Source organism: Gopherus evgoodei, chromosome 4 (assembly GCF_007399415.2).
Source record: "Gopherus evgoodei ecotype Sinaloan lineage chromosome 4, rGopEvg1_v1.p, whole genome shotgun sequence".
NCBI classification, from domain to species: domain Eukaryota; kingdom Metazoa; phylum Chordata; order Testudines; family Testudinidae; genus Gopherus; species Gopherus evgoodei.
The window spans coordinates 103,861,017-103,888,287 of NC_044325.1; the positions used below are offsets into that span (position 1 = coordinate 103,861,017).

Sequence of the window (27,271 nt, forward strand, 5' to 3'; positions counted from 1 at the left end):
GCACTTATTTCCTTTATATTCTTTTTCTGAAATGTAAGTGGGTTTGTGAAATGCCAGACAGCTATATCATATTTCCTTGTCATGTGGGACTATACTGTTTTTAGATATCAATATTCATCACCAGTAACTTATTTGTATGTGTTCTGCGGAAGCGTTGAAAATCTCTTTCCCCTCTGTCTTGATTCAGGAAAGCATCCCTACTAGGAAAGCAGGTAAGCATGTGCCTAATTCTAACTATGATTAGGTCCCGTTGAAGTCAAGGTGATTTAAGCACATGCATAAAATTAAGCAAATGCCATAGGGCCAGAATTTTAAAGGTATTGAGGTACCCAATTCCCTTTGATTTATGTGCCCAATAACCTTTATAAAACTGGCCCTTGTGTTTTCCTGATTTGGTGCCTTTCTGATCTTTCCCCTTTGACTTAATACATTATGATGTGATTTATATCTGTATAAATATTTACCTCCGCAAGACTTTTGTGTTTTTCTCACTCCCCTATTAATTTCACAAATAAACCAGTTGGCTATTGCAGCTAATTGCTGGCAATGTGGTTCTTTTACAGGATGATCCATATTTATATCACATTAAACATTGTGGGCCAGGTTCTCAGTGGTGAATTTCAATACAGCTACCCACTGGTACTTTATAGCTGCATTGAAATCAATGCTAAGGATTTGGCCTATAAGGTGCTGGTGTGCTCTATGGGTATTTAACAGACATCTAGAAAAGTGGCACCAAGTTTTCTTTGCCAGGTACACCATTCCAATATTTTCATGTTCCCTTAAGTTTTGATGTGTCTCTGATCCCACAGCTGGATCAGTGCAGGCTCCATTTGGGTGCAGGATCAGGGCCTTACATTTATTTTGTCTCTTAGTGGTTATAGGGCTTATGACCCATAATTGGACAGTTTTGTTCCCATCCACTAGGGAGGAGTTCATTACGGTATTGTTATGAGTAAGGCTAGCTCTAGCAGACTGGAGTTGCACAACAGATACCATGAATGAAGTTCATACACATACTGTTTCCTCTTCCTAATCCTTTGGATATTTATACCGAGATTTTAATACTCTTTCATTGTGAATTTGGAGAACTTTTTAGATTTTTGTAACCGTCGGTTCTCTCACCCCAAGCTCTCACAGTTTCCATGCATACACTATCAGATCCACTTCTTCTCCTATGATTAAAACCATATGGTCTACATGAGGGTCTGTGTCTGTGTATGAAAATGACAGAGAGTTGCAGTTTGTCTTGCTCCTGACAGCACTGAAGAGTGGCTTCTCTAAGAGAAGAGGTTTTATTGTTTAATACAAATAATAAATAATACAAATAAAATACGAGTCCACTTAAAAATAAATCAGGGCAATAGTTCCCCTGTCTCACTCATTTCAGTCTGACCCCAAGGGCCATGCTGTATTGCCCTTTGCTGCGGCCTGAGGGGATTGGTCCCCTATGTGCCTGGCCAGGATCCACATGCTCCATGGGGCTGTCATTCTGCAGACAGTCCAGAGATTCCCACATCTCCCCGGGACTAGAAATCCGTTTGGGGGTTGCATGCTTGGGAGGGCAATGACTTCGCCTTTGTGAAGCCAGCCCTTTTTTGTGGTGGTGGCTGCAGCAGAAGCCAGGAAGGCTGTGATTAGAAAGCAGGTTCCTTTGTTGGCTGCTGGTTACTGGTTCCCATTAATCTCCCGCACTGGCCGCTGCCGTCTCCACTTCCTGTCTTTGCATATTTCTCTCTCTCTTCCTCCCTCCCCCTCTTCCCAGCTTTTCCAAAAAGCTGCCTGTGGCCGGACTAGGAGATCAGAACTGGAGGCGTCCAGCGAGCTGCAACAGCTGGAATCTGCATCTGCATTCTTTCGGCTCCGGGCAGCAGCCTAGGTAAGAACCTGAAATCGTGCTGGCGTGTGTGGGAGATTGATTAGGTCTCCTTTCTGCAGGGGAGATGGAGGCAGAAATCTGGTAGGTGACTCTTGCTAAGATTCATTATCTCTGTGCCCTAAGCTCCTTCCTCCTCTCTGCTCTGTACAGGAGGGGACAGGGAGCCTGTGGGTGTTTCAATGAGCTCCTGGCTTTGTGTGGCTGTGCAGAACAATAGATATTAACAGTTAGCTGGTAAGGGGGCTGCAGAGGGTCGGGAAAGTGTGGAAGGAGATTCATGATGAGCGATCTTCACAGTCCCACACTCAACGGTGTCTTTGTGTCTCCCCGGACACTGGGAACTCTTTGTGTTTTAAGCTATATCCCTCTGTCACTACTTCGAATGGCTTTTGAGAGGGACTTTGGTAAGAAAGTCTCTCTTCCCCTGGATTTGCTTGTAGAGCGCTGTGCATTGGACAGGGGGCGCTTGTGCACCACTTTGATTGTGTATATTTCATACTGTGCTTCAGCACTAAAGCTATTTTTTCTAGTGTATTGTTCTCCTCAGATATCGACTCGTTATGTCACCAAACCCAGCTCTCAGGCTTCTTCTTTTTTTAAAGAAAGTAAAGGATATTTTAAGGTTGTCTTTTGGGGAAAAAAGAAAAGGAAGTGTTTACTATAAGTTATAACTATATTTGCACAAGGATGGAGTGTTGTGTGGTATGGGCACTTAGAAGTAGCATGGAGTTTTATTCTTCTCTGATTGGGAGACTAGGTCCTCAGCTGATGTAAACTGCCCTAGTCTCTTCAGTGTGGAGGTGCTAATTTATGCTAGTTGAGGATGTGTCCTATAGTTTTAGAATCTAACACTGTTGCTTCTCAGCCTTGATCCACAGAAGTAAAGACAGCTGTAACAATTCATCTTTTCTCCTCTGTGCTCATGCACACAGCCTATCCAGCTGACTTTAATATTTGCATGCATATTATAAAGAGTAGATGAGCCACCTGGACTTGAATGGAAAAGTTTGTGATCCCAAGATAGCCTGAACTGGAGAGCTAAAGGAACTGTTTCACCAGTTCACTTGGTGGGAAAATCAGATGTACTTCTCCTGGATTGTTGCCAGGTGCTTGCCTCACTAAGGAGCAGTAGGTCATTGCAACCAAAAGAGTAGCTGCAAAATATTACAGGGCTTTCTCATTGTGAATCCAGTCATATTACTGAAATGCACTTTTGATCTTGTTATCCAGTCTAAATGTACCAGGTTGAAAAGCACAGCTTGTACAGAACATGTCAATAATGAAGTTGGAATAACACAATGTTTAGCTGTAGTCCTCTTTTATTATCACATGGGCTTTTGGGGGATCGTTCTCCTTATGTCTAGTTCAGAACAGTCTCTTGTTATTTAAGTGTGTATAACCAATGATTAAATTAGCCAATAATATCTACCTAGAGTGGTCAAATCTGATGGAAAATAGTGTGTTTTGATTTTTCAATATTAACATATAGTCAGGGTGTGGAGATATTCCTAACCTAGACTAGGAATGGCAGGATCTCAGATTTAAGAATAGTATTGAGCTGGTGATGTATGTAATTTAGGTGTCCTCATTTGTTTTACATGCTGATTATCAGGCTACACATCAGATCAGAATTTTCTATGAATTGGCAGGTTGAATAGTGGGAATGACTTTAATCACATTAATTATTAAAATGCCTTTAGTTTTGAGACTTCAGGACATTATTGCCGTTATTTAAAGAAAAACTGCAATTCATTAAAATATGATAATCTCTTTGTCTAGTTAACAAAACATGTATGTTGACTGATTTTTAAATGGTAAACTTCATATATTACTAGGAATGACTAAAGTAGAAGGAAGCTGCCATACTTGCTTGAATGCTGACATAGGGCCCAGTTCTGTCATCTGGAAATTGCACTGTGTTAGCTGCCTTTAGCTGTCTGTTATTTACTTAGCTATGTATGGGATCAATTGTGCCTTTAGGGCTGGCGGCATGTTAAAGCCATCTCTCTTCAGTGGGTGTTCCAGGAGACATTGTCTCCCAGGTGCACAGGGGAGCATGGATGCTGCTTCACATCTTAAAGTTGTACAGCATGCAGTCCACTCCTCTGCTCTCCAGCTGCTGTGCAGAGGTGGGGAAGGATCATGGCCTTATTTTCTCCCCATTTCTTTTAGGGTGGATAGTACCATTAGCCATGAGCTTGGCTTAGCATAGTCATTGCAATCATAGCTAGGATGGGACACAAGGAGAGAGGCTCCCTTTATCCATCTCTGCTTTTGTGTATGTTCAGAGTCCATCCTCAGTCTGTTCTTAGGAAATTAGAACTAATCACTGCAATTTTCCTTTAAATGAATGACTTTTAAAATGTATAGTATCTTTTTTTAAAGGACCCCTTATTAGTGGTGATCCTGTAAACCATTGTGTAACTGTGGACTGTAAAGTGCCGTGCCAATTTATCCTGGGTTACCAAGGCCTTGATGGAATAGCTGGATTTTATTGTTTTCATTGTAGTCCATGTACATCTAAGACCCACTGGGATGAATCATTGGGGCGGCTGGGCCTCCTTTTTTAATTGCTGATTAAATAAATGTTGCCAGGTTTATTTTTTTTTTGTTTGTTTTTTTTAAAGTTGCATAGGATCTGCTAGTGATGGGAACTGCTGAAGTATGTTTTGCAAGTCAAGCTATTTTTAGGGTTGGGGTATCTGAAGAAATGAGGCTAACCCCTTGTAAAGAGGTCAGCTTTCTGTGCATTGAAGAGTTTGCTTTTTAACTGTAAAGCATAGCTGAATTTCCTGCAGTTGTGTAAAGCAAAAGAGCTTGCATTGTATTTTTTCACTTGATTGGGGAGAAGGGATGGGATTTTAGTTAATTCACATGGGTGGGAGTAAAGGGACCTGAGTTCTATTTCTGGATGCTGCTGTACTGAAGATTTTCTGTGTGGCTTCTGTAAGAAGAATCTTGGTGGGCCTAATTCACCCCTGGAGGAAAGAGCATGACTCCACTGAAGCCCTCAAAAGAATGTATGGTAGTAGGGGCTTGGTACTTTAAGATACTGAACGTATTCTGTGAGGTACTGAGCACCTTTCAGTTGAGAATGAACCCTGCTTCCAGGGAAGTGTGGCTGTCCTATACTGGTTTAATGTGTGTGATTATGTCCTTCTGTAGTGCATGGCACCAATTACTATAACACCCTCCAACTTATTCACAGCTAACTAAAGAAGCAAGGATAAAATTTTCATAAGTTCCTAAGTGACTTAGGTGCCCAAATCCCATTTTCAGAAGTGACATAGGCACTTAGAGCCTAGATCCTCAAAGGGTTATTTAGGTTTATTTTATTTAGGTGTTTAACTCCCATTGATTTCAAGTGAAGGTAGGTGCCTAAATACCTCTGGAGGATCTGGGCTTTAGAAGCCTAAGTCTAATTGAAAATCAGTAGGATGTAGGCTCTAAAGTGCCTCAGTCACTTTTGAAAATGTGTGACTAGGGTACCATGGTCACTTAGGAGCTTTTGACAATTTTACCTTTGCTACTAAATTCCATGGCAGAAGCACTTGCTTTTGCTGGTAAAGCTCATGGATTTGCTCTCTGCTGATGACTGTGGTGTCTCTGTGTATGTCATTATGGTTCATTACACTCAGCATCTTGTGGGGTTAGGTTTTCATGTGTGTTTTTTGAAGGGCAGAAGGGGGGCAAAACTCCTTGGTCTTCCTATGCTGTGATCACTGAGCCAAATCAGGTTTCAAACCAAGCTTCTTCAGTAAATCTTGTCCAATGCAAGCAAAACCAAATTCATTTTACTTTACACATTACCATGCTTCATTTTCTCATGCCAAATGCCGTGTGTGTTAGTTTTGTCTCTTGGTTGTACAGTGTATGTAATTATTGCTTTTCATTTGTTTTGGTCCACAGTTGGGGTTTAGTTGGCAGTGCAGATACTGACAAGTTTGGGGAACTGAAACAAATATTTACATTCTCAGTTTGGCCCTGTTCTTGAGCTTGTAAATGCTCCCAGTCATATTAAACTTCAGAAAGGTTATGGGAGACCTTGCCAATCTCTTCAGAACAACCCCCCCCTCCTGCCCTCTCTGATCTGAACTTTCCTGTTTGGGAAGGATTTTGGATGCGCTTTTTGGACACAGATACCTGCTGAGACTTGACGCTCAGCATGCTCACCCTGATTTGATTGTCAGCAGTTCTTTTCACATATCTTGTTCCTTGTTCCCTTTACCCATGGCATTTTTGAAAGCTGCTAAAGCTTGCCGAATTGATCTCCATCGTGACTGAAATCCTGCTCATAGACAAAGTAAAATGCATAGGTTCTAGGAATGGAAGCCTCTTTGTATTGCCTTATGCCTCAATCCTAACCCACGGGGCCACCTCTAGCTTAGTTCAGTTTCAATTTGAATTCAATCCTTGGCTTCTCTTTGAAGACTTCAAACAAGAAACAATAGGTACCAACTGTGATGGTTGGTTTTTTTTGGTCTTAATGTTTAACTTGATTATTATTTGGTTGATGTCAGGGGTAATTCCCCACTCTGGCACTTCAAATGCAGAAGGTGGGAGCCCGCAAGGATTTTAAAAATTAATACTGGCCACTCCAGGCTTGTATTAAACTCTCAAGGTTACAGCTTTTCTCTCACCTTGGATTGGTAGATACTGCCACCACCCAAGTGCAGAACTCCTTTGAGAGCTCAGGAAGGTGCACTGGAGGGTACCCCACAGGAAGGAATTCCCAAGTCCTTTCACCCCTCCCCCCATCTAGGAAAGAGCTGAGAAAGAAGGAGGGGGGAAAGAGGGGAAATTAGCTGTTGCCATCAGCTAATTATACAGGTGCACAAACCTCGTAAGGTACACAAATCCAATTCTGTCCTTTATTTTTTAAAATTTATTTAAAAAAAAATATTGCTAGATTTTTAAAAAAAGAATAACTACAAGGATTAAGCACCAATAATAGCTTTCTTGGGGTCCCGCTTAAAGGTTACAAGCAAAACAAAAGCACCTGGGATTAGCACAGAGGAGTCCACAAGCTATAAACAAATAAAAACAAATAAACCTAACTGCATCTTCCTAGGCATTTCCTGATCTACTTACATATCTGGGGTTTCAAATGAGTAGTTTCCAGGTATGATACTGAGAATTTTTCATACCTGGCCCCAAGCTTCTTGCAGCATAACTGCTACCCTGTCCGCCTCTCCCTGAGAGAACAACAGACAGAGAAAAGGGGAGTAATTTCAATTTTAAAAAGTTCTAGGCTTCCCATTGGCTCTTTTGGCCAGGTGCCCCTTCAATTCCTTTTACTTGTGCATAGCAGTGAGACTTTTTAACCCTTTACAGATAAAGCAATTAGAGAACAGCTATAAGGTATTTTATAGCTGCTGGGTGTCCATAAAAGGGAGCTACCTACCCCCCCCTTCATTTATCGGTGTGTTTTTTGAGCCCCTCCCAAGATCTACTGAATGCTTCACAAACACAAAGACCTGGCCTTACGCAGTTTAAATTGAACAGGAGGTCATGGGCAGTTGGTGAACTGTCTGTTGAGGGAGGCTAGTCCCCAGCTCCTCTACTGCTGCTAAAGGCCCTGCCCCTCCCTCTCTCTCTTTCTGTCCCCAGTCCCCTGCAAGATCCCAGAGCACCCCCACCCCAACCCCAAGTTGACCAAGATCCCCCAGCCCTGCAGTGCCAGGCATCTGGGTGGTGTGGGCGCATAGTGCCCAGTGCTGGGCAGGTAGTGTGGCCTCTGTCCCAGCCACCTGGGCCATGGAAGTGCAGAAGAGGGTCTGGGGGTGGAGCGTGTGCGGGGCCACACCAGCAGGAGAGGTGCCAGGGTTTTTGGTGCCCTAGGCAGGGGTCCTTCCGCGCTCCTGGTTGTTGGAGGCAATTCTGCGGTGGGGGGTCCTTCTGCGCTCCTGGTCTTCAGGGCACTTCGGCGGCGGGTCCCGGAGCGAGTGAAGGACCCGCCACAGAATTGCAGACGACGACCCAGAGCGCGGAAGGACCCCCCGCCGCTGAATTGCCACCAAAGGCAGCAAAATGCCGCCCTCCCAAATCCTGGTGGTCGCCTAAATGGAAGCGCCGGCCCTGCACACCAGGCTGTTTAGGGAGGCTCGGCCTGTGATATTCATTGCCTGTACATGAGATCATAAATAGTGTATCTGTGGTCAGGAAGGGGAGTAGGGTTGCCAACTCTCCAGGATTATCCAGAAGTCTCCAGGAATTAAAGCTTAATCTTTAATTAAAGATTCTCATGTGGGAATACATCCAACCAAAATTGGCAACCCTAATAGGGGAGAGGAAACACAAGAATGACAGCAATTGGATTACATTGTTGTTCATTACTGTATATGCTGAGCTTGAGGGTTCTGTTCCCTTGTTTGTTACATTCTCCCAATCCTTTGCTGCTTGTAGGTGAGGGGGCAGAAATTAAGTTTGGGGAGGGATTTGAATGAGGTAGATACTTGTTCTTGAAGAACTGAATCTAAGCCATCAATTCATTTCAAGTAGGATACCAAACACCACTTGGATTCTGGTAGCAACTCTATATCATTACAAAAAACAATGTGAGCCATAAAGTGTGGATCTTCATTTATGTTTGTAATTTCCCAAACTTTAGAGGTTTTTGGATTTGGTACATCATTTATAGAAATGGACTCAGGTATGAGCTTGCCAAACTAACTTATGTCACAGATTGATTCAGGCCCATCTCTAGCAATTGCTGATCAGGGCTGGATTTGAACTGATAGCTTAAAGACAAAAGGCTTGAGATTTTGGGGCATATATTACTTCAGTTGAGGTACATGCATCTGTCCCAAGCCAGGAGAAATGGTGAAAAAATGAAGACATGCTTGTGTGAGTGAATACCACTTCAGAAAGCCCATAAATTACAGCCATGCAGCTGAGACTTAAATGGATTATGTGCAAACAGGAATGTTCTTCCTGACAGATGGAGGGCACAGTAATTTTTTGTTAGAACTGCAGCCGCCCACAAAAGAAATGGGATGTTGTTTAAGTTCAAATGCATGTCACTTACATTTATTTAAAGCTGAGATTTAAAAATGCCTGATGTGTGGACATTTAATGCTAATGCTGGTGCCAACACAGGAAACTGGGTCTTTGAGTTTAAGCGTTTAGCATTATTCCCTAACTCCCATGGTATTAAAAATACCCATTGTGTAACATTTTGTTATTGTTGTTCATTTCAGTATTTTGACAGGGTCACCACACTGAATTAATAGTTCACATTTTTTTCCCCTAAAAAAGGATTAGTTGTCTTCATGGAACATCACAGTCACAGAAGGAGACAGATGCAAACTGACTAGTATCATACAAAATTCCCCATTCTGGCATTCTAAGTGATTTAGCACAAAGTTCTAAATACACCTCTACCTCGATATAATGCTGTCTTTGGGAGCCAAAAAAATCTTACTGTGTTATAGGTGAAACCACATTATATCAAACTTGCTTCGATCCACTGGAGTGGGCAGCCCCCTCCCCCCCCCCGAGCACTGCTTTACCGCCTTTTATCCGAATTCATGTTGTATTGTGTCTTGTTATATCAAGGTAGAGGTGTACTTGATACAGGTTGCCAGGGAAGATCACTTCTTACTCTCTTACACTCTTCTTATGATCAACACACATTTAAGGGGAGAATTTTGTGAAGTCCTGTAGGCAAATTTTCCAGATGATTACTCTCTGCATTGTTCTGAAAAATGCTTCATGTCAAGAGATGTAACTGGCAAAATGTCTCTTGACATTTTTTTGATACCACATTGTTATGTCTTTTGAGGGAGTGAAAATGGTTCTTACAAGACAGGGTAAAATGAATGAAAAGTTCCAATGATTTTGAACTTTTGTTCTGGTGGAAGCGCTTAGCATCGAGGTCACTTTAAAAATAACAGTAGCTGATCCAATGCTGTGGTTTTTCCACATGCTGTAGAGAAAAGTGGGTTGTTCAGAGTCTCTGTGTGTGGGAATGCTCATTTGGGGTTATGAAACTAAATGTTGGGGGGGATTTCTGGTGTCTCATCTCATTATTCTGCTCTAGGTCTAAAAGCTGCTGTCAGTTGCTATCATTCCATTGATCAAGAATAGTTCTTTCAAGTTGTATCAGGTCAGCTGAGGCTTGAAGTGCTGGGACAATGAAGTTGCTTCCCAAATCTCCTGTGTGACAGTAGAAATCATTGTCTCTTGAATTGTCAGACATGGTGATTTCCACTGCCAGGGAGCAGATTTAGGAGCAATTTCACTGCAGCGTGTACTTACCACATAAAGATCTAGTGTATTACATGTGTTGACCTTGGTTTGTGGACAGCGAGTGTGGGTGGGATGGGAAACAATGCCTGTGTAAGAAATGCACAATTCAGAAAAGAGGTGAGAGCCAACTGAAAAGGGGCATTGGTAGGGCAAAAAGGAAATTCTAGGAAAAAGACTTAAAAATGGCTGTCAAAAAATCACAAATTACCCAGGTTTTACGTGACTGTTTACTTAACTAATAGAATCCTTACAACCACTACCATGGCATCTGCTGCCTGCAAATATACCGTTTGAACCTGCAGGTTTGTACGCTTATTTCTTTTTCAGTATATTACAGATTTGCCCATCACCCCATCTCCAGAAGAACTGGGTGAATAATATTCATTAATTATTTCATTTCTCTTTCTAATATCTTTCTCACAAATGATTCCACAAATATTTTTTTCACTGTTTGCTAGCTCTGGCCTCTGGCTAATGGACAAGTCCAAATCAGACCGAACAGAATGCAATAAAAACGAACAAAACAGACTGTTCTCCTGACACCCCAAGCCACCCTAAATAGACAGATGGACTTTACGCTGTGCCTGAGGGTTAGCAAACAAGGGCTTTGGTGGACCAATAAAAGAAATGAATTCTAGAGCCAAGGGACCTCTGGTGAAAATGCTGAAGCCCCAGACCCTTCCATTTAAACATGTCTTTGCACTAGCTGAACTCAAGTGTTGTGTGCTCCACGGGGAGGAAAAAAGGTCTAGATCTCGGTCAGGTAGCTAGGTCCCAAAACACAGAGGGTGTAAGAACACTAACAATACCCTGAATTGCTCTTAGAAGCATATATGAAACCAGGACAGTCTCTGGAGCACTCCTATGTTGTCTCCTGCAAATCTCACTCAGAGATTGGGCTGCCATGTCGTGTACCATTTGATGCTTCCAACAGGTTTTCTAAGGGTAACCCCCTCTGGAGTGTATCACAGTAATCCTGCCCCATGTTGTGTTGAACAAGATAGTTGTCTCTTGAGCTGCTACATTTTTCCTGAGAGAGAGGGTGTAAAGAATTTTTTAAAAAATTTCCCTTTTAAAAAAATAAAAATAAATTCAGGATTGTGCCTGGCATAAGGAGAAAGTTATGGTTGACAATGAAAAATAGTCAGTGTACAGTATTTTCCATACACTTATTATCTGTTGCTGCTCTGAGAGTAGAGCAAAATTGTTTCCACTAGCGTTGATGGTTTAGTATATTCTCAGACTGTGAGTGACCCATATGACCTCTAAGGTCTTGGATATATATCAGGTGGGTTATAGAAATTACTTTCCTCTCCATTTTCCTGCCTTTACTCTTCCTACCAGGTACCTCATGATGATCTCAACTGGCAGATTTTTGCTGTCTTCCTGTAAAGTGAAGGGTTTGTTTGGAAGATCCTGCTGCTCAGGAGCAGGCATGGTCACAATATCTGAGGGATTTCCTTTGTCCCTTCTCAGTCCAACTCAGGGCACAGTTGCTGTTACTGGATAGTTCATCAGTGTACAAACTGAGGAATTGTCAGAGTCCAGGATAATGCCTGTGCAGGTGGCTTGCCATTGGGCGAAATCTGATGCATTCCCAAGTCAAGTGTTGCTCTTCAGAATCTCTCTTTGAGCCAGGGATAAAGGCAGGAGTGATTCCACAGAAGTGGTTTAAAGCTAAACAAGCCCCAGGTCCAACAAAACATTAGGGCTCTCTGTAGAGGCTCTTCTTTTTAGCCTTTCTGCGTGGCCTCTTGTCTCCCTCCTTCCTTTCAGTCCTTGATCTTCCTCTCACAACTCCACACCCAGACTGCAGGCTTTAATAAACTTTGTCTCGCTGCCTCCTGCTGTGCTGCCTTTGGATCTGGAGCTGCTGCACATGTGGGCGCTGGGTTCCAGGTATCCAACTTAAACTTATCCTTGTTTAACAGTATCCAAGAGGGGGATAAATGGAACCAGAAGCGGGGAAATTGCCCCACCCACCTATGAACACTGAATTGAGTAATCCTTGATTTACACACTCTGGTTCCAGGTATTTGGATAGGCCAGCAACGTAGTACACCCCTGTTCAATTATTTGTAGTGAGAAAATTAGCACTGGTAGCATATCCTTCTGCTCCCACTTAGTGTACTGTAAAGCATGAATGAACTGTTGCTTAACAAATTAAACATGGTAGTTACTGTGGGCTTTCAGTGGTTATAGGATACTTAAGAGAGGGAGAGCTGTAAGTAAGGTCACAACCACATGGCCATTTTTCTAGTGTTCAGAATCCCGCTTGGCGCTTCATGCTTACTGGAAGGCCAGGAGAAATATCAGATTGTAAATTGAAGCCAGTGTCACAGGAGAGTCAGTCAGGGCTCAGCATGAAGCCTGGCTTTGCTTGCCAATGAGTTCCCTCACAGATACTCAACTTGCTGAGTCAGATGGAGCTAGCAGAGAAACTGATGAATGTGGAATTAAGACATCATCTCCCAAATGAAACTGAGAGAGCCAGGAAATCTGAAGACACTGTGCTCTGGAGCCATCTGAACCTTGATGAGGGGGGAAATAACATTGAGTGAAGGGAGAAATATTGAGAGAAATGCTTGTCCATCCCTAAGCCTCCAAGAGAGAATACACCCTAGAAAGGACATGGGTATGTGGTTGAGGGGCAGGGGGAGAAGGGAAAACATTGCAGGATGATTGTACGCAGTAATAAGTCTGGCAATAGAAACATTGCTCCTCTAGTGTGGTCTCTAATTATTGCAATCTATAAGAGAGCCTGGAGAATTTACTTTTTTCACTAAGGGGGAAATGAAATGAATTCTTTTCTGAAGTTTAACTGTTAACAAATTTTAATCCCTTTAAGCAGTGTACATAATAATGCACATATAGCATGGATGGGCTGGGCAATCTGTGCACAGAGATGCTGGAGCGGATTCTGATTTCCGTCACGCTAATGTAAATCTTGAGTAACTCTGAGTTGCTGCAGCTTCTCAGAGATATAACTGAGAACAGAAGCTGCCTTGCTATTTGTTGGAAGTATTTACTCCTATGTAGAGCTCTCTGCACCTGAGTTCCTGGGCTGGAGCTTATTAGGAAAGTATCCTGCTCACAGAACAAAAAGTGCAGTGACATACACGTAAGATTAAATTCTGCATTAAGTTTTGGGGAATCAGCCTGTGTATAATGACAAAACGCCAGGATTCTAGAGGTGGGCAGCCAGTATCTACTGCCTCTTGGACTAGTAGCTCTGTTTCCCTCTCCTGTATGCTGTAGAGAAATAAGTTGGCAGCTCCTGCTGCTGGCCCAACCTAGATAAACATATAAGCTGGAGGGCACCTGGGGAAAGACCACACAAGGTCAGCATGATTTGGACCATGTAATTATCACAGAATACAGATGGTGGCTACCCAGCTACTGCCTAGGACTCAGCACTTAATTAACTTCATTATGTACAGTTTCTTTTCAGATTGTTTTTAGCATACTCTTTTTCCATTTAGCAAAAGAGTAAAAGGAGAGTATCTTTCTAGATATTTGCAAGAGAGATTTTTATGGAGGCCTAGTATGCCCTTGAATAGTCTTTAGATGCTCAGTTTGAGACTGATCCAAAGCCCTTTGATGTCAGTGGGAGTCATTTTGCTGGATCAGGCCCTTTAAGAATAACAAAGGGATTTACTTCCACAGGTAAATCTCAAACACTGAGAAGCTGTAGGTCCTACCAATCCCACTGGACATGATAGTCCTACTCTAACAGGTGGGACCTAGGTCCAAAAGAGAGACATTATTTTCATCTCTGGACGTATCATTTTAATTTTATAACCCTTACATTTAGGGTCTCTGAGATAGGTTAGATGGGAGTAGGGTAAATGATAGAGCCAATGAAATAGAAATAATATGTTGCCAATTATAGTGTTTTACATCAAAGCACTTTACAAAACATTAATTAAAGCATCACAACACCTCTGTGCAGGGAGGTATCATTATCTGAACTCTCTACATAGCTTTAACCTGGTTAGGTCCCATTTACCTAGGAGACCACCTCTCAGTGTCTGAGTTATCATATAATCCATAGACATCTGGAATGCTGCAACCAATAGTGAGATTTTTCAAAGCTACCTAGGAGACTTGGATACTCAGCTCCAATTAAAGAAATCGTGAATTGGGTGTCTAAACTGGCTGGATAAACCAAGATTTTTAAATCAAAATGAAACTTGCCCATGGAGCTCCTTGCAGTAAGCTGGGCTCCTCTTTTCAGGAGGAAGGTTCATTAGAGTATTAAAAGCAAAAGTCATGACTTCAACCTAATCCCCATCTCTTCATGTAGCATTGTACTAAATTATTTGTTCAGTAACTTATTGTTCTGATGGTACTTTGCAGTAAAAATGTTTACTTCCCTGTAAAAATCTGTGCTGAAGCAGAAACTTGCATATTGCTTCAAATAGCTTTAGCCTAAAGAAGCTTCTTCCTTGCTATAAGTATTTATCCCCAAACCCAAATTTCAAACAGAAGAAAACAGCTTTGTTTTGTGTTTCAGTGTATTCATTCTCTAATCCATCTGATTTCCCTGCGGTGTGAATGCTCACCCAGAATGAACAGTTAACTTCTGCTTTTAGGAAATAGGTTCCTTTGGCTGTAGGGATAAATTATCTATTGTATTGTCCTTAAAAAGATGCAAACCGTGGGAAGTGAAAATTAGGAAGTGACTTAAATTTAATTCAGGATGTATTTATACTATGATTTAGACTAATTTCAATGTCTTTGTATCAAGGGGCAAAGATAACGTATTTTTGTTAAGCTCTGTATTTCCCCCCACCAAAAAAGAGAAATCTTACCCCATGTTTGTTAAACTAACAAAGGAAATGCAGTAGGAAGGTCACTAGACTGGGAATTTCCTGGGTTCTGTTCCCTGCTCTACCATTGACTCACTGCGAGGCTTTTAACTTCCCTGTGCCTCAGTTTCACTCCTGTAAAATGGGGACAGGAGTGCTTAGCCTCTTCTGTAAAATCGTTTTGAGATCTATAATAAAGCACTGTGGAAGGAGGTAAGTATTTTTGATAAGTAGTGTGGGTTCATTCTGATGTATGCTTCCATGGTTTGCTCTCACTTTCTGAAACTGGCAAGGACTTCCTCAAACCGCGCCAGTGAAGTTAATGGGAGTTTTGCCATTGTATTAAATGAGCTCTAGGGGTGCAGTTGAGGCGGGGAGCTCAGCAGTGATCTGTGTGGGCCAAGCAACGAGAGGCATTGATATCCAAAGGAAGGGCAGCACCCTTTTCAGTTGAAGGTCTCTGTGATGTGGAGCCCTGAGGGAGGGGTGGTGGTGATGTGATATGTGGGATCTTCCAATGAGTACCCAATAGAGCCTACCCCAAGTGGCTGAAACAGTTTGTTTCCCAAGGTACCTGATAATTCATCTAGGACCAATTTTTGCACCCACATTAAAAGCTCTGAAACAGGCCTTTATGTTGGGAATGCTGACTGGCCTGTTAGTGTAGAGCAGTGGGAAGGGTGCCAGTATAATAATTTGTGGAGCATCAAGAGTTACGGATTTTCTTCGTTGCTCACTGGACACTCTCATGGACAGGTTAATTGTACCTGCTCACTTTTTACATGGCTAAATTTTAATTTCCCATATATAGAGTGAGAGGGCCTCATGGATCCTGTCTGAATATTGATTTCACTTCTTTATTAAAGATATTAATCTGCATGGTGACCTCCTGGTAGGAAACTGTACATCAGTTAGAAAGTTTCGCTTTCAGCCTCATTTGCGTTTCTAGATGTAAAGTTCTTTTCAAGGCCCATTGAATCACTTCATTGTTTCCCGGGTTCTGTAGGAGTCATTTGTTTTGTTGTTTTTGTACTTCTACTACTGTGCTCAACTTGCTGCAATGACTTCATTCCCATGTTGTAGGAGTAGCTAAAACCTTACCAAGCTATGTTTTCACACTGTGGAAACACATCTTGTTCAGGGTCAACTTGCCGATCAGCCTGGATAAAACAGAGATAAAAAGAAGAGAACGAAGAGCAAGCTAAGATAATTGTATCAAGCCCCATAGACATTCTCTGTTTTTGTTTGTTTTGCTTTTTGTTTTAAGAAGTCTTTTTACTAAGTAACTGAGCACTCTGGGGCAGATCATCCCTCTCCACTCTGCTGGTGAAGGCACTGAAAACCTGGCAGATGTGGGCTGGGATGGAAAGGGCAGGAAAGCAGGCAGCACTGTGTGGATTCTCCCTCCCCCCCCCCCCCGGTCATCTTCTTGACTCTCTGGAAGCTTCTCCATCAGTGTTCTCCAGAGATCTGATCTGTAAGTGAGAGATGGGGAAGGTGGAGCTGGGGCAGAAGATTGCCTGCAAAGTTCATCCTACCTACTAAACTGCTGTTCAGGGCCAGCACAGAATTTTGTTACACTAAGCAGACCTTCCCATTCCCCCTTGACACTGTCCTAGTTTATGGTGGGAGATTGGCTAGGCTCGAGCCACGCTGGTGCAGCAGTTCTCAAAGAGCCCATACCTCTTCTGGTGAAGAAGGAATATTCTTAAAGGGGCAGAAACCCTTGAAAGCTGTCCTAGTTTGTGGAAAGGGTGATTGGCAGGAGCTATGTTGGCACAGTGGCTCCTGACCTGGCTTTAGTTCCTGATTAGGGTTGGAGGAGGCCTGACAGCGTCATCACTGAAAATTCTCTGCATCCTAGGCTGCAGTCTATAAGACCTATCACTAGCACTGACTCACTCCTAGGGCCACTTTGACCAGATCGATGCAGACCAAGCCAAATGCCAACTGTATAGTGCTAAAAAACCTTCCATCCTCTGAGTCAAAAAAGCATTGCAGAGAGTTTGACTTTCCGTTGTATTTTGTAATGGATGGTGTTTAAATTTGAATTATCCTAGCAAAATGCCAGTGCCCCGAAATGGATACAAACACCATGACAATATGTTTCTAAGAAGGGCTGGAGAAACAGCCAAATAAAACAAGGTTAAAGGCCTTGGGAAAACAAAGCTAGGTCTTCCCAGTATTTCTGGTTTTCCCATTGAGAAACTTGAGCCATTGATAGCAGGATATGTGGTAGCAACCTGTGACATGAAATGTAAGGGTGAGGGTTTTTTCCACATTTAATACTTTCCCTTAGTCTGGCTTTAGATCCTGCTGTTTATCCTTCCCTAAGTGAGAAAGAAGTCCCCTCAGCACTGTTCACATGAGAGTGCAGCTGTACAAAAGCTAATGCTCTGTTTCTGCTCCTTATACTCTTGGGGGAATTTTGTGCCCCAAAATTAAAAGTTCTGTGCACAATATTCTGTATATATTTGTCAAAATAATGCACTATCATGCACTATCTGGTTTCAATTATTTTGGTAATTTATTTGAAGTACAATACAATGGATGGAGAATGGGAGTAGGGAGCATTGGAGGAAATCCCTAACCCCCTTGCTTAACAGTAATGTAGCTAGGTTTGACCCTTTATTTCCAGTTATCAGTCAATAAATATATGCATCCATATGCTCAGTCATAGGCAACTGAAGAGCAAGTGAGGGCAGGGGACTTAAACTCACAATTTATATTGGCTACTGACCATCTCCGGAAACGGTTCATGGAGCATATTTTGATAGGAAATGTTTTCAGTCCAAAAATGTAGACCAGTTTTACTCACTAAAGCACCATAAGCATTTATAAGATCATACTGTCCTTTACATCACTCTGGCAATGTAAAGGAGCCTTAAAACTTTCACACCTGTTTTATACTTCTGGGGGAATTCACAAAGACAATGGGAACAATTCACCAGGCAGGCTGCTGCATTCTGCTCTGCCTGAGGGAACAGAGCCTGCCCCACACCTACCTCCTCAAAAACACCCCAAAACCCTGCCCCTCCATGCCAAGCTTGCTGCAATAGTGTGTGAGAGGAACAGTCTCTCTCTCTCTCTCTCTCCATGCACAACTGTCCATCCCTGCTCCCATTCCAGTGGTGATTTATGTCTCTATTGGCTGCTCCAGGCGCTCAAACCAACCTGTCTGCGCTGCTGGGGACGGGTGCTTGACCACTCTTGCCGCTTCCCTTTGCTTCCCCATCAGAAGTCATTTTTCTGTGGGGGAACATGAATTCTGCACATGCACAGTTATGCAGAATTCCCTCAGGAGTAATAAAATTTCCCAAGGAAGTTGTTCCTTGTTGGGAGTAGCTTCAGTATAGAAAAAGGTGCTGCTGGATGGGGGCTTGTCTGTACCTACAGCACTGCACCAGTGCAGCTGCACCACTGTAGTGCTTAGTGAAGATGCTACATACAGTGACAGAAGAGTTTCTCCTGTCGGTGTAAGTATTGCATGTCTCTGAGAGGTGGTAGCTAGGTTGACAGAAGAAGCCCTCCCATCAGCGTAGCACTGTCTACATCAAGGGCTAGGCTGGTATAACTGCGTTGCTGTGAGGTGTGGATTTTCCATCCCCTGAGCGATGGAGTTATACTAACATAATTTGTAGCGCTGGCTAGCGAAAAATGTGTAAATGACTGTGTACAGTGCTCTTACCTAACAAATAGCCACATCCACAGTCTGTAGGATGTGATTTCAATGAGAGTTTAGCCTTTATAAGCACTGATGGCCCAGTTCACCACTCCTCTGAGTCTTGTACAGTTATTTACCACAGTGAGTGCCAAGAGGTGTAAAATGCTACCATTATGCATTGATGTAAATGTCTGCAGTGCGGAATCCAGCCATGAGTAAGGACAGCCCATACCTAGGCCAAAGACTTGACCTAGAGTGGACAGCAGATGATGTGTGTTGTGTGAGAAGCTGTGGACTATTTTGTGCATGATCCTGTAAACCTGTCTTGAGCTAAGCAGGATTGGGAGGGTTCACTATATGGACAGGAGACCTCCAAGGCACATGGAGGTGCTGAAGGAAGTGGTGCTGGTGATTCTGAGGCTGTGTCTACTCTACACAGCTTTTGGCGACATGGATATGTCGCTACAGCCATGCTGCTAAAAATTGTGCCGTGTAGCTCCTGTTTGTTGGCTTTCCTGATGACAAAAAAGTCTATCCCCAACAAGCGGTGTTTGCGTTGCCTCCTGCTGACAATGCGCTGTTCACACTGGCACTGGTTAAAGCAAAACTTTTCTCTTTTTGGGAGGGAGATGGGGGAATTTAACACCTCTCAAAGACAAAAGTTTTATTGTTCAGTTGCCAGTGTAGACAGCCTGAGTCAGGGCTAAGCTCGTAGCTCATCATGGAGCTAAGGGCACTGTTCTGTTGGGGAGACAGTCATTCAAATGAGATGTAAAACAGGGACTGGCCATTCACAGTGATTAGAGTCCTAGCTGCACTTTTATTCTCAATATTTGTAATTCTTTTAGATTTAAACAGTAATTAATGAAGTCCCAGGCACCCTGACAATTATTGGAATTAAATAATGATTGCCCAGAAGCATTCAAACATCATCTGTGGATAACAGACTCAGCCTGCCAACAGCATTAAACATTCATAAACATTCACCAATTAACTTAGCTAGTGAATCAAACAGAGATGCACCTTTCCACTCTGACTAGCTCCTGCCAAATCTTGTCAAACTAAAGCCCTTTGAAGCATGCCCAAAAAGTTATTAGATTTAAGGTATTTTGAACTGACAGTCTGTGAAGCTTAGTGTGCTATCCAAATTCTGCTTTGGTTAATTACACTTTTACCTTTGCAAACTTCCTGTTTCTTCCAGCAGTACAGTAACATCCTTCATTCTAAGCCCTCTCCAGTTCTCTAGCATTGCTGTGTACTGTTAAATGGCTGCTGTGCTTCACCCCAGAGAAGGCTGTATTTCAGCAGTGGTTGAAGTGTTCTGTATACGTGCAATACTTACTTCATAAGGGTATTGTAGGGCGTAGTTAATAATTTGTAAAATGCTTTGAGATCCTTGCTTGCAAGGTGTGATATGACTGCCAAGTATTCTTAACCAAATTATGAAATAACACAAAGGATACATTCATTTTGAGTTCTTACTGCACATCAATATAAGTAATAATCATCATAGAATATCAGGGTTGGAAGGGACCTCAGAAGGTCATCTAGTCTAACCCCCAGTTCAAAGCAGGACCAATCCCCAGCCTGAGTTTTGCCCCAGATCCCTAAATGGCCCCCTCAAGGATTGAACTCACAAGCCTGTGTTTAGCAGGCCGATGCTCAAACCACTGAGCTATCCTATCTTTGCCCCCTGTCCCCCACCCCCAGCTCTGATATAGCACATTTCAACAGTAGGCCTCAAAGAGCTTTACAAAGGAGGGTAGTATCATTAGTGGGTTGGAATATTCAGCTAAATTAAGTGTTGTTGACATATGTTATTTTGCAGAGATGTATTGGTTTTGACACAGTTTTTGTCAGGATGGGGTTTTGAAGTGCAGGGTTCTATGGCCACTTCTGGTGAGAAAGTAAGAGAGAGGGACCTGAATCAAAAAGCTCATGTTTTGATCTGAAAGTGACGATTTAGACACTATTCAATTTCACACACATGTTTGGGAGGTTTTGATTTCATTTCAATTTAAAACAAAAAAATACTGACACATGAAAAGTTGCTACATATCAGACTTGCCATCGTCCAGTCAGGTCTAATCATTATCTTCATTTTATAGATGAAGAAACAAAGGCACAGAGAGGAGAAATAACTCGCCCAAGGTCACCCAGTGGGCCAGTAGCAGAGCCAGATTCCCAGGCTTCCTGAGTCCCAGTTCAGTGCTCTATCTATTGGGCCACTCTGCCTCCCAGTTTAGTAGAACATTAACACAGTTTCCCAAGTAGCTGATTTCACCACTTCTACATTGACCCTGTCAGTTTCTTCAGAATTCAGAGGTGCCAACTCTCTAATGTGTGTGGGGTGCTCCGCTCCAGTCCCTGCCCCCACTCCACCCTTCCCCCAAGGCTCTGCCCCCACCCTGCCTCATCCTGACTCTTCCTGCCCCTGTTCCAGCCCCTTCCTGAAGCGTGCCCCACCCTCGCTCCTCCCACCTCCCTTGCAGTGTTTCCTTTATGCCATGGAACAGCTGATCGTGGCGGGTGGGAGGGGAGTGAGAGGTGCTGATCAGTGGGGCACTTGTGGGTGGGAGGGGGGGCTTAAGGGTGGGGGAGGAGCTGATTGGGGGGGAATGCTGGTGGGTGCTTTGCACCCACCATGTTTTTCCCCCCGTGGGAGCTCCAGCCTTGAAGCACCTATGGAGTTAGTGCCTATGCCAGAATTTAACCTTTGATTAAAAACAAATGTGTCTAACTTTTCTGGCTATGAAAAAACTTTAAGTGCGGCGCCGTCCAAGGCTGATTTACTTGAGTGTGCAGACAAACAATAGCTGTGAATTTTGCCCATTCAAAGAAAAGGTGTGGTAAGGGTGTAGTCTAATGCTAACAGTTTCAGTGGCAATATTGTTAGCTTTTCATTGCTGATCATTGTGCAGAATCACCCAGCTATTGTAGCATTTTGGGAGCAGTTTGGGATTGTGGATATATACTATGGGGAATGTAGTACCACTAGACTTTTGGTTTAAATAAATAAATAAATAATGGCTATTTCTTTGGCAATCCACGGAAAAACTAAATCACTGTATTTGTTATGACATATGCCTACAGCTGTATAGATTTCGTTTTGCAGTTTCTGAGAACAGTGGGCTAGCCAAGTAGTTTTGTGCTGCCCTATTCTGTTATCTTTCCTTAGATGATTCTGGAAGATGACGTTTCCTCTGTAAGTCTCTGCTGTTTATGAAGTGAAAACATATTATTCCCTTCAATTCAAACAGGGCCTCCCTCTAACAAACAACAGAGATTCAGTGCCCCATTTATTGACTTGACATTTTGTTTTATCGTTCCTGTTTATGGTGTAGTCTCTGGAGGTTTGCAAAGTATGCATGAGTAAGAGAGAGAAATGTGCTCCTATTTTTTTTTTTTTGGTTGGGAATGTAGGGGATTTCTGCTTGGAAGCAAACATGGCTGTCCATCTAGATCAATCTTCCTCATTTCAATTTGCCAGGGCAGCTTTGGTGTCCCACAATACTTTTCTCCCCAAGTACACATTGTCACATCACACCCATATTCTTCATAGAAATATGCTTATGATATGGCATAACTAAGTTGTATTTGATGCAAGTGTGACATTGCACTCTATATGCTCTCATGGAAATATGGTTATGAGTGTAAATATAATATAACTGGAATATGCTTCATGAAAAAGGTCTCTTGTAAGGTATCATTGCAAAGCTTATAATCTACTGAGTGTGGTCATCCTATTTGTATAAATGTATCATTCTTCTATCTGAAACTAGAAATATGAAATATAACTCTGAGGTCCTATTGTAATTATGCAAAGTGTGGGCCATCAATGGTGGTTTGCAATCTTGATGACTCCCATTAACCAGGACAATTGTCTGTAGATGGCTCTGTTTTACCTGTGAGTCTTCCTGTATATGTGTGTTCTGGCAAGTGGGCAATGAAGTCTTACAGTGACATGTGATCATGTCACCTGGACTGGAATCCATCTCTAACCTGGTGCTTTTCCATTTAGAAGGGGTTGGGGGATAGGGACCCAGAGAGACAAAAGATTCCTGCCTTTTGCCAAAGCTATATAAATGGGTGGAACAGAACAAAGAGGGCGGCAGTCATGAGAAATCCCCTAGCTTCCACCTGAACTGGAACAAAGACTGTACTAGGCGAAAGGATTGTGCCCAGACTAGGAAGGCACCCAGCCTGTGATAGAAGCTTATTGAAACTTCTCGGAGGGTGAGGTTTTATCTGTATTTAGTTTTATTACTGTATTAGGTTTAGAGTTGCGTGTTTTATTTTATTTTGCTTGGTAATTCACTTTGTTCTGTCTGTTACTACTTGGAACCACTTAAATCCTACCTTCTTATTTAGTACAATCACTTTTTACTTATTAACCCAGAGTATGTATTAATATTTGGGCAGGGAGGGGGAGAGAACAGCTGTGCATCTCTCTATCAGTGGTACAGAGGGTGAACAATTTATGAGTTTACCCTGTATAACCTTTCTACAGGGTAAAATGGATTTATTTGGGGTTTGGACGCCACTGGGAGTTGGGCATCTGAATGTTAGACAGGAACACTTCTTAAGTTGCTTTCAGTTAAGTCTGCAGCTTTGGGGCACATGGTTCAGACCCTGGGTCTGTGTTGGAGCAGACGGGCGTGTCTGGCTCAGCAAGACAGGGTGCTGGAGTCCCAAGCTGGCAGGGAAAGCATAGGCAGAAGTAGTCTTGGCACATCAGTTGACAGCCCCAAGGGGATTGCTATGATCCAACCTATCACAGCAAGATGAGTCTTGTGAGATATCATTGGAAAGGTTATGATTTACTGAATATGTTTATTCTATTTCTATGCATGTATCATTGCAATTGATAGCTTATATTCCTAATTTCAAATAAAGCAAAGTGCTTGCATCTGGGAATGCCTACTGTCTGGTGGGCGATCAGCCTGAATGGACTGTTAGGCAGAAGAACAAGACTTTGAAGATACTAATCTCCCACCTTCCTGACAAGCTTCCTGTGATGCTGCTTTGACACTACTGGATCAGGTGATCGTATCACCTGGTACTAGACCCCCCTCGGGCTTTCAGTGTTTTTCCATTAAGAGGGGATGTGGGGTCAGACTGGGAAACAAAAGATTCCCGCCATATGTAAATTCTATTTAAGGCTGGAGAGTGAGTTAATCATGGTTGCCAGTTCTTCAAAGAATCACTGGCCAGGATGACTGCTGGAAATGCCTGAAACTAATCTGGGGAGAAGGTTCAGCCTGTGAAGGGTATAGTTGGAGATTTAAGCTGCAAGCAGTGCAATTTACCTTCAAGAAACTCTGCAACCTGCATAAAACCACATTAAGGGTGAGAAATTACTATTTGTAGCCAATTTCTTTAACGTATTAAGCCTAGTTTGTGTGTGTTTTATTTGCTCAGTAATCTGCTTTGATCTGCTTGCTATCCATTTATAATCACTTAAAATCTGTCTTTTGTAGTTAATAAACTTGTTTTTTTTCTATAAACCAGTTTGTACAATTCATATCAGATTGGGGGGGGAGATGGGAAAGCTGTGCATATCTCCCTCCACATTGAGGGAGGGGGTGATTTTTATGAGCTTGTGCTGTACAGATGTCTCTGTACAGTGTAAGACAATATTATTTTGGGTTTACACCCCAAAGGAAGTATGTACGCGAGTGCTGGGTAAATCCCTGAGCTGTATCCTCCCACACAGAGCTGATTTCTATCAGTGTCAGCAGCTGGGTGTGGCCTTACCTGTGTGTGTGCTAGGGAAGGCTTGAGGGTCTGGCACAGCAAGGACAGGATGAGGAAGCCCAGGCTGATGGAACAGGCAGGCTCAGTGGGACCCTGTATATCAGGTGGCATCCTGGATTGGGGGTGGGGGGTCCAACCCATCACACGCATCATATTCCTTCAGTAGTTTATATCTATACCAAGCTTTAGAAGTTTACTCCATATTGTTATGTTCTTGTTTGCTTACAATGCCATTTACAAAGCAGATTTCTTTACCAACTGACCTATAGCTGCTGCTTATTTTATTACTCTTAATTATTTGTATTGCAAGGGTGCCTACAGCTGTGGTTTCAATCTGTGGTCTGCAGATCGGATCTGCAGACTATGTCTAAGATTTCTGCAGACCATGTCTAAGATTTCTAAAGGGGTCTGACCTCCATTTACAATTTTTCAGGGGTCACCAAACAAAAAAAGTTTGAAATCATTGGTCTAGAGGTCCCATTGTGCTAGGCACTGTATGTGCATACTAAAATGGTCATTGCCCTAAAGAGCTTACAAACTAAGAATGAGATGAGAAAAACCAGGTGGATTAAACAAGCAGACTGGGGAAGCCCAAGGTAACACTGTCTGTGTACGCTGCAATCTGACGTATGATAGTGCAGGTAGCATGGCTAAAATAGCAGTGCAGATGCAGCAGTTAGGGCTTCAGTGTTGTCAAGCCAAATATATTGGGAACCTGGGGTATCTACTTGTGTATTTGAAACCTGCACTGCTGCATCTACACGGCTATTTTTAGACATGCTAGTGCAGGTAGAGCTAGCACGAGTACATCTACCCAAGCAGAAGTCATGCCTTGGATTGCAGTGTAGACATACTCTCTGAGACAGTTTAAGTCATGTACTAAGCAGTGGTCACAGCCAGGGCCAGCTCCATGTTTTTTGCCACGCCAAGTGTTTTTTTTTTTTTTTTTTTAAAGCCGGAGTGCTGCCATCAAAGCAAAAAAAAAAAAAAAAAAAGGAGGGGTGGGTGGGTCGAAGTGCCGCCCATTGAAAAGTGCCTAAAGCCGGCCCTGGTCACAGCACATCAGCTGCCTGGTTATTCTCCAGTGCTTAGTAAGCATCACAGCATGTGTGGCCTTTAAGGAAGATAGCGTAGTGTTGGCTCTGCAGATGCACATAGGAGACACGTTACATTCATACCCCCACACTATAAATGTGACACTAATTCCAATGCCTGTTAGTGTGGAAATTCTTGGTTCCCTTCAGTTTTGCATAGTTGAGTACTCTCTCACCTTAATTTTCTCATACCCAAAGAATACAGACTAATGACTAGAGAGGGTTAGTCTCTATACCATTGTATTCACAGCACTCACTGACCAGAAGACCATGTGCTAGAACCATGTCAGCAACAACTGTGTGTTTTAAAGTAAGTGGTTTCAACTGTCATGTGAACAGTGGAGAGCCCAGGTGTTCCTGGCCCTGCATGGCTGTGAAAGGGGAGGGAGGCATACAGAAAAGGGCACAAAGAGCCCCTCATCCTTACCCATGTATCCAAGGACTGTGCACAATCACAGTCCATGTGCTTACCTGAATGCAAGGAGTGATCCCAGCTAATACTGCTGCCCAGAAGTGGCAAGGAGTGGGTGGCTAGTGGACCATCAGGAGCACATGCTAGGTCTGCTCCAAGAGGGTGGTTTGGCCATCATGCTCCCTATGTTCCTGGAGGCATTGTGTTTACCTCCAAGCCTGTATGCGCCAGAATCTTCAGTCAGTTGTATTGTGCTGACGAAAGGGCCAACAATTGAGAGTGTCCACCCCTTCAGCATGTTTAGGGTTGCATATGTGTCCATAGCAGGACTGCCCTACACCAGTTACAATGTGGAATGTCATCTCGAGGGATGCAGAAGAAGATAGGAGAGCATGGGGTGTGTGTGTGCAGGGGGATGCAATGTGAGGAGCTGAAAGGGGGCATGGCAGGAAGCAGAGAGGGGGAATGGCTCTGAGCTGTGGAACTGAGGACGTTCATGAGCTGAGGGAGCTATCAAAGACAACACCTGAATGTGCCAGTGTATTGCATCCAAGCTGTCTCACAGTTGATTCTGACACAGTCTTTTCCACCTACGATTTCAGGGGTAACTCTGCATTGTTTTTTTCCAATTCCCCTTCCCCCAAAATCAACTGAAGTATTTTTGTGTGTGGATGGAAGTCTAGTGAGGGGAGAACAATCAGCGTAAGTTGGCAGTACAGGTAAAGCCACAGGCATGTTTTCACTGAGGGGGAGCACCTCTTTTGTGGCCCTGGCAGCATAACTGAGCCCTGACAGAGTTGACCTTGGAAAGGCTGTGCGTGACACAGACTGGAAACCTTGTCTGGGCAGCATCATGGGAACCCCTGGAAAGTTAATATTTCATAAATAGGTACCAAGATCCAAAGCTGAAATCTTGACTTGTGTCCAACAAATTAGGCAAAAGCTTCTGAGGAAGTAACAGGGAATTAATGCTTTAGAAATCTGGGAAATCACCTAGAATGGGGCAGGCTGCTGATGGATTAGTGAATATAATCAAATATTGTAGAATGACTGAGAAAAGAGAAGAGTAGCTTGACCGAGTTAAATACAGCTGCTGCTCCCACAATGTCAAGATTGGGCCACATTCCTAGGCTTGCTTCACACACAGGACTTCTGCTTCCTTTCGGTTTTCACTGATCTTTGCCGAATAGTCTCTGCTTTTATACCTCATTTGGTTCTGCTTCCAAGTCATGTTTTAGGTATGAGTCCCTCCCTGGGGCCTGCTGCTTTTCCCATTGAAGTAGATGGCAAAATGCCCGTTGGTTTCAATAGGAGCAGTACTGGGTCCTTAATATCTGTTTCTATTTTTTTTATCTTGCTGCATGTATTTGTGAATAGAAACTGCCCTGACTGACCTACTTGCTC

At 43.0% G+C, this 27,271-nt stretch overlaps 1 protein-coding gene across 5 annotated transcripts in view; it reads left to right on the forward strand.

Moving 5' to 3' along the window:
- Positions 1-1,771: 1,771 nt before the first annotated feature.
- The window catches only part of ST5 (suppression of tumorigenicity 5), a 299,630-nt gene continuing 274,130 nt past the window's right edge, over positions 1,772-27,271 (forward strand). For 4 of the 5 annotated variants that reach the window (XM_030560420.1, XM_030560426.1, XM_030560428.1 and 1 more), the window contains exon 1: positions 1,772-1,879. The gene's annotated coding sequence lies outside the window, so the exon portion shown is untranslated. The other variant, XM_030560422.1, reaches the window with a different exon arrangement.